Raw genomic sequence first — 13007 nt, forward strand, 5'->3', positions numbered from 1 at the left:
AGACCTGAGTTTAAATTTCGTCTTAGATACTTATTCACTCAATGAGCCTAGACAAGTTACTTAAGATTTTCCTCTGTTTCCTCAACTGCAAAATAGTAATAATAATAATAACACCTGCCTCCCAGATTTGTTATAAGAATCAAATGAGATAATATTTGTAAAGCACTTAGCATAGTACCTGGCATATAATAGGCACTATTACAAATGTTAGTTATTAATTGTTCTGAGTCTCTTCTAATTTTTTAATAATGTGATCATTAATATTCTAGATTGTTGTGAGGATAAAATTAAGTATTTGTAAAGCACTTTCCATATCTCAAAGTGCTTTATGAGTATTATTAAACAAATATAATAATAATAATTCAGTCACATTTGCTTTCTCAATTTTTGCAATTTTTTTGTTTATTTTATACTTAAATGAAAAATGAGAAAAGAAAAAAATACTGCCATATACACAGCAGAACATGAGAGGATTAAATATAAAACAATAAATTTCCATTTCAAGAAAACCTCTATAATAAATACCACATATTATTTTCAAAACTATCCAGCTTTTCTTTATTTTCATAGGTTTTCTTTTGTTCTCTGCTGTGCAGTTTTTTAAACAATTGAGGTTAAGTAACTTGCTCAAGGTTACACGGCCAGTTATTTCTGGGTGTGGTGCTAAGTATCAGAGCCCGGATTCGATCCCAGGTCATCCTGACTCTGGGGCCAGTGCTCTTACTCACTGAGCCACCTGGCTTAGTGCACCTTGCTGTGTAGTTTTTACTTTAGTTTTCTTCTTTTTTTGTAAATTTCTTTACTTTAAACTTAAAAACAAGAAAAGAAAAAAAATTGCCACATACATAAGAGAGGATTCAATATAAAACAATAAATTTCCATTTCACAAAAACCTATATGTTGCTTTTACAAGAGCAAAAATTTTCTTATGGTTAAAAATATGGTACAATAAAATACTTTTTCAAAATATTATTTATTTCATCTTTATCTTATCCTTTCTTGTTTCTATTTTGTGTATACTTTATCATATACATGATACATTATTACAGGAAGGAAGGACAAAAGGACTTATTAAGTACCTTAAGTCTTTCTTATATGGCATGGCTCACTAAGAGGGGGAGAAATAGAGGAGAACATTTAGGTGACAGAAAAACCAAAGATATCAATAAAATTTATTTTAACAAAAAGGAAAGAAATCCTGTTTCTGTAGTGTTTTTTAAATGTCATAATAATAATCATGCTGGCTTCATTAGCTAATATCTTAAGCTAATATATACTTAGGGCAAGATTCAATGTTAATGACATTGGATATAGTGATTAAACTGCACATGCCCTTTGGTCCAACTATACTGGTGCTAGTCCTCTACCTCAAAGAGATCAAAGAATGAGGAAAAGGACTCATATGTACAAAAATATTTACATTAGCTCATCATAGGGGCAGCTAGGTGGTGCAGTGAATAGAGCACAGGCCCTGGAGTCAGGAGAACCTGAGTTTAAATCCGACCTCAGGCACTTAACACAAAAACTAGCCATGTGACCTTGGACAAGTCTCTTGACCCCAATTGCCCCCCAAAAAGAAAAAAAAAAGTAAAAAAATATATTAGCTCATCATTATCTTTTCCCCACAACTCTCCTCTTTCCAACTTTCTTTTTTCACTGTTAAGTGCCCTCTGATTATAGGATGGCTAAACAAATTCTAGTATATGAATGTAATAGAATATTACTGTGCCATAAGAAATTATAAAATGGGTAGTTTCTATGGAAACTAGGAAGATCTTTATGAACTAGTGCAAAACAAAATGAATAAACTAGGAGAATCTATACAATGACAAAAACATAATGGAGAAAAACAATTTTGAAAGATTTTAGAAGTCTGATCAATTCAGTGATAAACTCCAAGTCTAAAAGACTGAAAATAAAACACCCTACCCACATCCTGACAGACAGGTGATGGACTATATGTCTTGCAGGACTATTCATATTTGTTGTGACGGTTTTCTTTTTCTTTCTTCTTTTTTTGTTGTTCAATGAGGAGGGGAAGCAGTTGAAGAGAGTGATAACAAATATTTCTAAAAATAAAAAAATAAAGAATAAATAATGGTAGTAGCTATAAAACCATATTTCAAATATTCTTGACAAAGTCAAATTTTCAGTGCTAACTTTGTCAGGTCTGATTAGATTTTCTTTGGTTTCACCTCATGATGTGGCTCAGATTAGGAGTAAAAGTGTTGGTTCTGCCATTTTTTCGTGACTTGCTTAGGTTTGTTTTATGAATGTAACATGAGTTGTAGCCAATGGAATGTACATGGGAATCGGTGTACAGAGGTCATAATATAGTGAGCTGCCCTGATTAATTCTACTAATTAATCCTCTGAAGGACTTGTGGCTATAGAATGATGCACCAAACCTCAGTCTAAGGGTCACATCTGAGGTCCTAGAGGGCCACATGTGGCCTCAAGATCCCAGATTTCTCCACCTCTTGACCCCTCACCCTATAATGGCCTTAAGAAGGTATAGGGAAAGGGAGGCATAATATAATATATAATATTATATATAGTATATACTTATGTATACTATATAATTTATTATATAATATATAACAATTATTATATAATATATAAATTTATATGTACATATATAATTATATATAAATGTATCAGTCTAAGACTGGTCACTAAGCCAGGAACAGTGACCAACTGAGGTTAAAAAAAAAAAGAATGAATCTATTCCTGGAGGGTTTGGGGAAAAGGACACTTAAAAGAAATTGCAAATTTGGATCACAAGGAATACACAGGCTGAAAAGAGTCTGAGCCTGCACTTTGGGCTCCTGGATGCCTCAAGTCAACAAGCATTAGTTATCACTGTGCTAAGCATTAGAAATACAAAGAAAGGCAAAAACACAAACCCTGCCCTCAAAGACCTTACAATCTAATGTGTAAATAACTAGCTATCTGTACGGTATATACAGAGCAGATTGAAGACAAACTGAAAGCAAAAGGCAGCTGAGGACACCAGAAAAGGTCTGCTAGAGGAAGTGGTATTGAGCTGGGTCTTAAACAAAGTCATGGAAACTAAGACGCAAAAGTGAAGGGATAGATAATTCCTGGTTGGGGGCTGGGGAGGGGAGCCAATGCAAAGGCACAAAGACTAGAGATGGAGTGTCCCTGGTGGAACTTCAAGGAAGTTAGCATTGCTGGAACATAGACTGCATGGAAGGAAGGAAGTATAAGAAGCCTAAATAGGTAGGAAGGGACCAGATTATGAAGAGTTTTAAATACTAATAGATTTTATATTTGATCCTAGAGACAATAGGGAGTCATTAGTGCTCATTGAGTAAAGGGTGACATGGTCAAATTTATGGTTTAGGAAAATCACCTTTTTCTTTTTGGAGGGGGAAAGCAGGGCAATTAGGGTTAAGTGACTTGCCCAAGGTCACATGGCTAGTAAGTGTTAAGTGTCAGAGGCCAGATTTGAACCTCCTGACTCCAGGGCTGGTGCTCTATTCACTGCACCACCCTGCCGCCCCAAAATCACCTTTTTCTAAACTGAATGGAAGATAAATCAAAGTGGGGAGAAACATGGGGCAGAAAGAACAGTTAAGTTACTGCAGTAGTCCAAGTAAGAGATGTTGAAAGTCCAATCTAGATTTGTGACTCTGTGATAAGGATGTATACAAGAAATACCGAGATGATAGAAATGACAAGATCTGGAAACAGGTTGGGTACATGGGGTGAATGAGTGAGGAGTACAACAATGAGGTTGTAAACCGGAGTACAGTAATAAGGAATTTCAGAAAGGGGAGGAATGATAATCAGCTCTTTTTCGTTGATTGAAGATGCCTATGGAAATCCAGTACGAGGTGCCCAAAGGCAGCTGGTGATGCAAGACTGAAAGTTCAGCAGAGATATTAGGGCTGGATATATAGATCTGGGAATCTAAGGACATAGGGACCATAATTGAACCTATAGGAGTTAGGAGAGAGAAAAAAGAGGAAAAGGCCCAGGCATACATGACATGGAAGAACAACCATCAAAGGAAACTAAGAAGTTAGGTAGGAGAAGAATTAGGGAAGACAAGAGTCAAAAATACCTAATAAGGAGAATTTGCAGGAAAAGAAGCGGATCAACAGCATCAAATGCTGTGGCAAAGAATGATCAAGATTGAGAAAAAAAACCATTAGATCTGGTAATTAAGAGATCACTAAGGACAGCCAGGTGACACAGTGGATAGAGTGTTAGGCCTGGAGTCAGGAAGACTCATCTTCCTGAGGTCAAATCCAGCTTCAGACACTTATTAGCTGTGTGATTCTGGGCAAGTCACTTAATCCTGTTTGCCTCAGTTTCCTCATCTGTAAAATGAGCTCAGAAGGAAACAGAAAACCACTATGATATCTTTGCCAAGGAAATCTCAAATGGGATCACGAAAAGTTGCACATGACTGAAAGAAATGAACAAAAAAAGCCTTAGAGAAAGAAGGCAGTTTCAGTTGAATGATGGGGTCTTAAGTCAGATTGCAAATGGTTTAGAAAAGAGTAAGATTAGAAAAAGTAGAGGTTTAAAGTTTAAATGGCATTCTCAAGGATGTTAGCCATGAAAATGAGGAGAAATATGGGATGTGGGGGTGGGGGGGATAGGATTCAGTAAGAGGTTTTTTTTTTTAGATGGGGAAGACATAGGAATAAATATACTTTCTTTACATAGCTGTAAAGAAACCAGTAAACAGGGGAAGATTGAAGTAAAGAGTACAGATGATACTAATATCTGCTGAAGAAGTCAAGAGAAGATCAAGGATGCATGTAGAGGGGATAAACCAGCTTTGACAAGAAGCAGGTCAACCTCTGTCAGAGACTACAGTCAGACAGCAGTTAGTGGAGGAAGAGGATTTTTCACTGAGGTATAAGACAAAGTCCTTAGCTAAAGGGGAGTGGGGGAGCTGAGGGGTGCCATGGGAGTTTCAAAACCAGATGAAAAGACTTGGAATAATCAACATGGGGAGTAAGGTAGTGAATCAAAGAGAGAGATAGGTTTGCTTTGCTGTAGTCAGGGTCTAGTTGAGATCAGATAACATAAATTTGTAATGTCCCCCAATCAGAGCAGTTTCAGTACCATCCTAAACTGCCCACTCTCTTTCCCCCAATTTAGTCTGTTGCCAAGGCCTATTGATTTTATCCTTATATCTCTCTACTATACAGTCTTCTCTCTGACACTGTTACCACCCAGGTGTAGACCCTTATTACTTCACATCTAGACAACTGAAATAGCCTGCTGGTTGGTCTCCTTCCACAAGGATCTATTTCCTTCTCTGCAAAAAAAAAAAAGTTGAAACAGATGACCTCTAAGTCTCCTCCAAATTCTGACATTTTGTAGAAGCTAGGGTTCCCTGAGCTGGATTCCTCAATTCAGTTACTTTTTACTTCTCCCAAAGAACAAAGTTCAAGCTCCATGGACACTAGGATACTAGCCCTTTCCCACTACTTTTGCTCCCTCTCTCATAGTTTCTCTCTCTCTCTCCTCCTGTCTCCCCCCTCTCCCTCAAAGGGTAATCCTATCCACTAATGTAAAATACAACTCTTTCCTATAAGTAATCTTCACTAAGTTGCCATAGCCAGAAAAATTCATCTCCTAATATCAAGCCTTGTGGTAATGAGCCTCTTCAAATTTAGGCAGGATAGTCCCATCTACTTAGTATTCTGGTTAGCATACCCTACTTCCACCCCGAAGTCCAAAATGTTGTTCAGTGGTTTTAGTCATGTCCAACTCTTCATAATCCCATTTGGAGTTTTCTTAGCAAAAATACTAGAATAGTTTACCATTTCATTCTCCAGCTTGTTTTACAGATGAGGAAACTAAGGCAAACAAAGTTAAGTGACTTGCCCAGAGTCACATAACTCAGATTAAGCATCTGAGGCCAGATCTGAACTCAGGAAGATGAGTCTTCCTAACTCCAGGCCTGGTGCGCTCTCCACTATACTACCTAGGTGCCCCCAAGTTCAAGATAAAACTATTTATTTTATTCTCTTCTCCACACAGCCATCCCAAGACCCCTTGCTACCCTCTTGCCAAACCTCCACACAATCATCATTACTGGCTTTATGATCTCTTAGAGCAAAAAGACACAATGCAGGAAAAAAGGAATTGGATTTGGAGTCTGACCACCTGGATTCTGAATCTCAACTCTGTCACTTTCTAACTATGGGCATCTGAACAAGTTGCTTAACCTTTGGGAATTTAAATTTCCTTACATGTAAAATAAGGGGCTTAGACTGGATGACCTCTTAGGTCCTTTCTATTCTAAAATGAAGATCATCTCAGGACATTAAGTATACCCCTTTCTAGTCAAGACCAAGTAACAACCTTTGTTTGCCTCAGTTTCCTCAATTGTAAAATAGGGATAATAAGAGCACCTACTTCCCAGGGTTGTTGTAAGAACCAAATAAAATTATATCTGTAAATCTCTTAGCACAGTACCTGGCACATAGTAGGTCTTTAATAAATGCTTGTTTACTTCCTTTTCCCAGAGAAGGGATATCCCTTACTAGTTCCTTTCTCCCTGCCTCCCCTTTTCTGCCCCCTTGATCTTTGGCCCTTCCACACTGAATTTTTTCTCTCTTTCCTTGTCTTTCCTGTTTTGCTCAAAAATCTCCTTAAGTTTCTGGGCATGGTCACTTTATTATCCCCAATCATCTCACCAGGAAACAGCAGCCAACTGGAATTCCAGCTCAAGGATATGCAATAGTATATAACATTAACATGTTAAAAGGAAATCATTAATTAAAATGGGAAGTCCCATTGTCTTCCCTTAAATCTTTAAAGTACCTAAGACCTCACATTTACATTTTAACCACCAGGCCCAAGTCTGAGAACCCTAGCCATTTTCTGGGGTCATTTTCTCCTAACATTTTAAATTTCTTTTGGTTTAGAAGTTTTGAGAATTATAAATTCTATCCGTCTAGGGACTAGCTTATTTTTCTCCTCCATTTTTAGAGCTGTGTAAGGACCCTTGGAGGCTATCTAATCAAGCCTCCTCATTTTACCAAAGTAAACTAAGTCCCAGAGAGGTCCACCAATGGTAGTAAATGCCAGAGCAGAGATTCAAACTCCATTATTCTTACACCAAATCCAGCACTGCTTCCACTGCAAGTCCTCCCTTTTAACAAGTATTTATTGATCAGGTCTATGTGTCCAGTATCGAAATACAGGATGCTATGCTCAGTATAAGAGAAAATCCTGCTCTCATGGGACTTATAATCAGTAGGGGCAAAAAAAATTTGAGCAGGAGAAACCATCAGAGAGCAATATGGATCTGTTAACTCTCTTATACTATGATCTAATCTCTCTGGTCCTTCATTATTATACTTTTGGAAAGAACTGCATCTCACTACCAGCTCATTCCTTACCCCCACTGAAATCTGGTTTCTATTTCCACTTCTTGTTTGTTGTTGTTGAGTCGTTTCAGGCATGCCCAACTGTGACTCCATGTGGGGTTTTCTTGACAAAGAAACTCAATGGGTTTGCCATTTCCTTCTTCAGCTCATTTTATAGATGAGGAACTGAAGCAAACAGGGTTAAGTGACTTGCCCAGGGTCACACAGCTACAACGTGTCTGAGGTCACATTTGAACTCAGGTCCTCCTGACTCCATAGCCCACCTCTATTTCCATCACTACCAAAATTGCTCTAAGATCATAGGATTCAAAGTTGAAAAGTGCCTTATAGCTCACAGACAGCTATTTTACAGATGAGTAAACTGAGTCACCAGTAACTTTTTAATAGTCAAATTCAATAGTCTTTTTCAATCTTCAATCTCCTTCAACAAATATTTAACAGCATTGAATGTGTCTTCCTTTTTGACACTCCTCACCTCCTTTCATGGTGCTGTTCTCTTCTTGCTCAAAAACTGTTCCTTCTCAACTGACTTCAAATGAATATCATTTAGTTAAATAATGATTATTATGCACCTATAATAAGAGCCATTCCTTCATAAGACCAAAAAGTGATGATTATGAGGCCCTGTTTTCATTGTTTATATTTATACTAAAGTAAAAATGGGGAGTTGATTTAGTCAATCAATGAATCACCCCTGCTTAGCCTAGGGTACCTTTTATCAAGAGAGTATACATCTCCTTCCACCTCAACCCTCTAAACAAGCATTCTTTCTTTATATATACATACATATACATATATATATATATAATCAATTGACAAACATTTATTAAGCATTTACTGGGTGGTAGGTACTGTGAATATTGGATAGCAAATCTTTTCTACAACAAATACATTTAAAAATCAATGTTTTAGGAGAAAAAGATGAATATGAAGAAACAAAGTAGAGCTTTATCCTTCTTCAGATCTCTAAAGCTTTTCAAGAATAGCCCCCAAATAACATACATAACCTATGTCAAATTGCTTGACATCTTGGGGGAGGGGGGGCAAAGGGGAGAGATAATTGGAAACTCAAAATTTTATTTAGAAAAGAATGTTTAAAATTATCTTTACATGTAATTTGGGGAAAATACTGTTAAAAAAATGAATTGTCTCAAAGTAGACCAAGTTATTAGTTTGGGTCTTTTAAAATCACAGGTTTGAAGAAGTCTTTTAGACCTAGGAGGAACCTCAAAGTTTATCCTACTGCAAAGACCTTTGAGTTAACCTGGGTCAGTCCCTTCATTTTGCTGATGAGGAAGTCAAGGCCCAGAAAAGTAAGATTTTTTGCCCACAGTCAAACAGTTTATTTGGGCCAAAGCCAGAAGCAGAACATTCATTCTTGTACTTCTTCTTCAATGTTCTTTCCATTACACCATAGTGAATAATAAAACTTTACTGAGTTGTACTAATGGGAATGAGGTCTGTCTGAATTATTGAAGCATCTGAATCATGGACTATTGTAAGAAGAAGTGGAGTATAATTATTTTCAAGTACACATAGTAACCCACAACTTTAGTAATTATACTGCTGTTGACAAAATGTTTCTGTGGCCTGAGCGATTTATTTTTTTTTATTGCTCTATAGTTTATTTCTTTTTTTTTTCATTTTTCAAATGCTTTATTAACTTCTGATTTACATCATTCATTTCCACCAGATTTTGAGTTACAAATTTTCTCCCCATTTTTCTCCTACCCACCACCCCAAAATAGCAGTCCCACAGGATATCCCCTCCTCCAATATGCTCTCTCCCATATTTTCTCCCATACCCCTTTCGACTTTTCCAGTAGGGCATGGTGGATCTCTATGCCCCAGTGCCTGTATATCTTATTTACCAATTACATGTAAAATAGTATTAATAATAGTGTGTGTATATATATATATATGTGTATATATATATATATATATATATATATATATATATATATTAAACATTTGATTTTAAAACTTTGTATTCCAGATTTATTCCTTTCCTCCCTTGTCACACACCCTTACTGGGAAGATAAGCAGTTCAGTACAGGTTGTACATGTGTAGCTAATGCAAAACATTAACATAGTAGATATATTGTAAAAGACTGACTATATTTCCCTCCCTCCTATCCCACCTCCCACTTGTTCTATTCTCTACTTTGATCCTGTCCCTTTTCAAAAGTGGGTGCTTCCAACTTCCCTCCCCCGCAGCCTGCCCTCCCTTCCATCATCCACGCTCTCATTCCCTTCTCCCCTACTCTCCTATAGGGTGAGATACCCTATTTAGTGTGTATTGCATTCCCTCCCCCAGCCAAATTCAATGAGAATAAGGTTGACCCATTCCCTTTTGCCTTCCTATTCTTCCCCTCCATTGTAACCATTTTCCCTTGCCTCTTCTATATGAGATAGTTCACCCCATTCTGTCTCTCCCCATCTCCTCTCATTATATTCCTCTCTCACCTCTTAATTTCACCTTTTAAATATCATCCCTTCCTGTTAAATTGGTCCTGTGGCCTCTATCTATGTACATTCACATATGTAATTCATATGCCCATATACCCTCATATATAGACATATATATTTCTATTCCCTTCAACTATTTTCATACTGACAAAAGTTTCATAAGCTACAATTATTGTTTTTCCATGTAGGAATGTTAATAGTTCAACTTTGATAAGTTCCTTATGATTTCTTTTCCCTGTTTACCTTCTCATGCTTCTCTTGCTTCTTGTATCTGAATGTCAAATTTTCTATTCAACTCTGGTTTTTTCATCAAGAATGCTTGAAAGTCCTCTATTCCATTGAATGACCATATTTTCCCCTGAAACATGATGCTCAGTTTTGCTGGGTAGGTGACTCTTGGTTTAATCCCAGCTCCTTTGACCTCTGGAACCAAGCGTTCTTTCTTAGCTAGAACTGCTCTCTTTCCTATGTAGCCAGATTCTAACCTAGCTTGCTGGTTTTATGCAAACCCCAAAGGACCTGCCCAAGTCCCTCAACCAATCCAAGCAGTTTTCCTATCTTACCTAGTAGAAACAATTTTGATTGGTTAACTGAGATGTCTGGGCCTTGTTTACATCTAGTTCACACCTCTGATGGATTGATTCAATCCAAATATGTTCTATGAAAAATGATTTTTCTTAGTAATCAGTATCTTGAAGACTCAGAACTCCCACTCCCAGCCCCTTGTCTAAAGTTCTTCATAAGGGCACTACTGATAATGAGATTGCTTGAGTCTTATCCTGATCTAACTCCAGACCAGGCCCAAATTGATTTAATATGCTCAAGCTTTGCAGGAGACAAATTCTTCTTCCTAGATAGACAGACCAAGGCTGTGGAGGGGGGGGTGGGAGGGGGAGGGTGTGATCTGATAGAAGAGGTATTTCCTCTGTTGGGAGGGGGCTTGATAGCCCCTGTTGAAAAGGTATATAAACTGGGCACCCCAATTTTCAAATCAAGTCAGTTCTGGACTGGTCCCCTTAGGAGGGCCCAGTTCTAGACTGTAACTTCCATGCAATCAATGCATGTCAAGCCACCTTGAGAGAAATAAATACATGACCTAAGTAATTTGTCTTTTTCTTAGAACAAATACTGTTTTGGGGTTCAACAGTTCTCACCTCATAAAGGTATGAGACTAAGTGGAGTGAGGTGATAGGTGGGGTTATTGATTCAATCAATCCTGCTCTTACAATCAAAATGGAGATAGATCTGAGGGCTTCTGCCCTTTTAGCTCCTCCAAGGGTTTCTGTCCTCCCTGACCTTGCCTTACTTAAGACACTTGGGACCTAGCTTGACAAGTGTATGGCCCTAGTCAGACTCTTCCATCTGACTGTGTCCTAAGGGGGTGGGGGAGGGCACTGCCCTTAGCTCAAAGTCCCAGAACTTTGGTGTTCACCTCCACACACACATACCCTTGGCTTCATCTGGCAAATGAGAAAATACTGATCAGGTAGAACAAGTACAGAAATGCAAAATGACTAATCAGTAGTTTAAGCATCATCCACCATATTTTATCAGTAGTTACGTAAGTTACTGAATTCTAATGGCTGCTTGGGAATATAGTTTCCTTTTTTCTCTTCTTTTTAAAAAAAATTTTATCCTTCCTTGTTTGTATAGATTTAAATGACTTGGCCCAAAGTCAATTCACATTTGGTACCTTTTTTTTATTCTTCTCTTTATGGGAGGCCCTAATAAAGTCACAAGTAAAATTATGAGAAAAGGGAACCTAATCCTCCTAATTAAAGGCATACTCCCCTAGCACAGAGCCCAATCCAAACGAGATCCTGGGTACATAACGGGGAGGTAGGTGCACAGTATCAGTGATGTGCTAGTAGCTGGCTCTCTTTAAAATAAAATGTGGTCACTGACACTTTTAAGTTTAATTTGCATTAACATTTTCACCATCAGTTTCTTAAGTCTGGACAAACAACATAACAAAGCCAAGTCCTAATTTGTAGCTTGCTAATTTTTGAGGTATAAATGCTCCCATTGATAATTTTAACAGTCAGCTCTGGTTCTAGCTAGCTGCAGGACTCTCCTGACAGCACTCCTGCCTCTGTGGGTCTAACCCTGGTTCCTCAATGCTAGAAAAGGATGAAATCATCACTAAGTCAATAAAACCTGCTCTGTTTTTTTTTTTTTACCTGCTCTGTTTTTGACAGACTCAGCAGATATCTGGATAACTGAAATCTCTTCTGTGCCAAGTTCATGATCTGTCTCTCAAACTGTTTCCTCTTTCTACAGTGCTCTGTAGTATCCAATGACAACAACATTGACCTTCATTTAAACATTCTCTATGATGTGTCCCCCTTATGGTTCATAGATTTCTTCACATGAGTATGGCTGGATAACGAACACACAATGGTATTCCACAGAGTCACTACCCCACTCCTATAACCTATCCTATTTCTTTGGAATAAGGCATCACCATCCATAACCATGATTGGGAGAACAATGGTTGACTACCCATGGTAGTCATCCCACCAAGTCTCAGTGATACCTGTGAAGTTAAATTTTCCTTTTTTCATTAGGACCTCTACTTCCTCTTATTTGTTGCCTAAACTTTGGAGATTTGAGTACAGACATTTGAGGTCGTGGGCTTTACTACTGGAATTTTTCTTGGATTCTATCTCCTATCAACTTCTGAGTGTCTCAAGTGTCAGTCAATCAACAAACATTTATTAAGCACTTATTGTGTGCCATAAACTATGCCCTGGGGAAAACAGAAAGGAAAAATACAGTACCTACCCTCAAGGAGCTCACATGCGAATATTTATGTGCATTCTAAAAAGAGAGTAGATAGTAAAAGAGAATAAATGACCAGCTGTTTGCTTTTTTTTTTTTTGGAAACTCCCTTGCTCACCCAAACTGGAAATAAAGCAGTCACTTACAGACATGATGCCATTTCTGATCAGTACAGAAGCTTTGACCTGCTGTTTCCTATCTGAGCCTCTCTTTAACCCCACTTCCCACTCACTATCTTGGGGGAGAGGGAAAGAATGGCCAGGAACAGCCTTATGCAGAAAATAGGATTTAAGACTTTGTAAAGCCAAGCACTAGCAGCTTTCCAGAGGATTGCCATTGTGAACAGCTTTCAAGGTTCTGATTACACAGCATA

General features: G+C 37.8%; 1 long non-coding RNA gene across 1 annotated transcript in view; it reads right to left on the bottom strand.

Moving 5' to 3' along the window:
- Nucleotides 1-723: 723 nt before the first annotated feature.
- LOC138152375 (uncharacterized) overlaps nucleotides 724-13007 on the bottom strand; it is a 42388-nt gene continuing 30104 nt past the window's right edge. The window contains exon 3 of the long non-coding RNA XR_011166090.1: nucleotides 724-2069. This is a non-coding gene — a long non-coding RNA (uncharacterized lncRNA). The remainder of the gene's footprint in view (nucleotides 2070-13007) is intronic.

Source organism: Petaurus breviceps, unplaced genomic scaffold (genome assembly GCF_028583685.1).
Source record: "Petaurus breviceps papuanus isolate PSGF00001 unplaced genomic scaffold, PetGlider_PUasm1.0 90925, whole genome shotgun sequence".
NCBI lineage: Eukaryota > Metazoa > Chordata > Mammalia > Diprotodontia > Petauridae > Petaurus > Petaurus breviceps.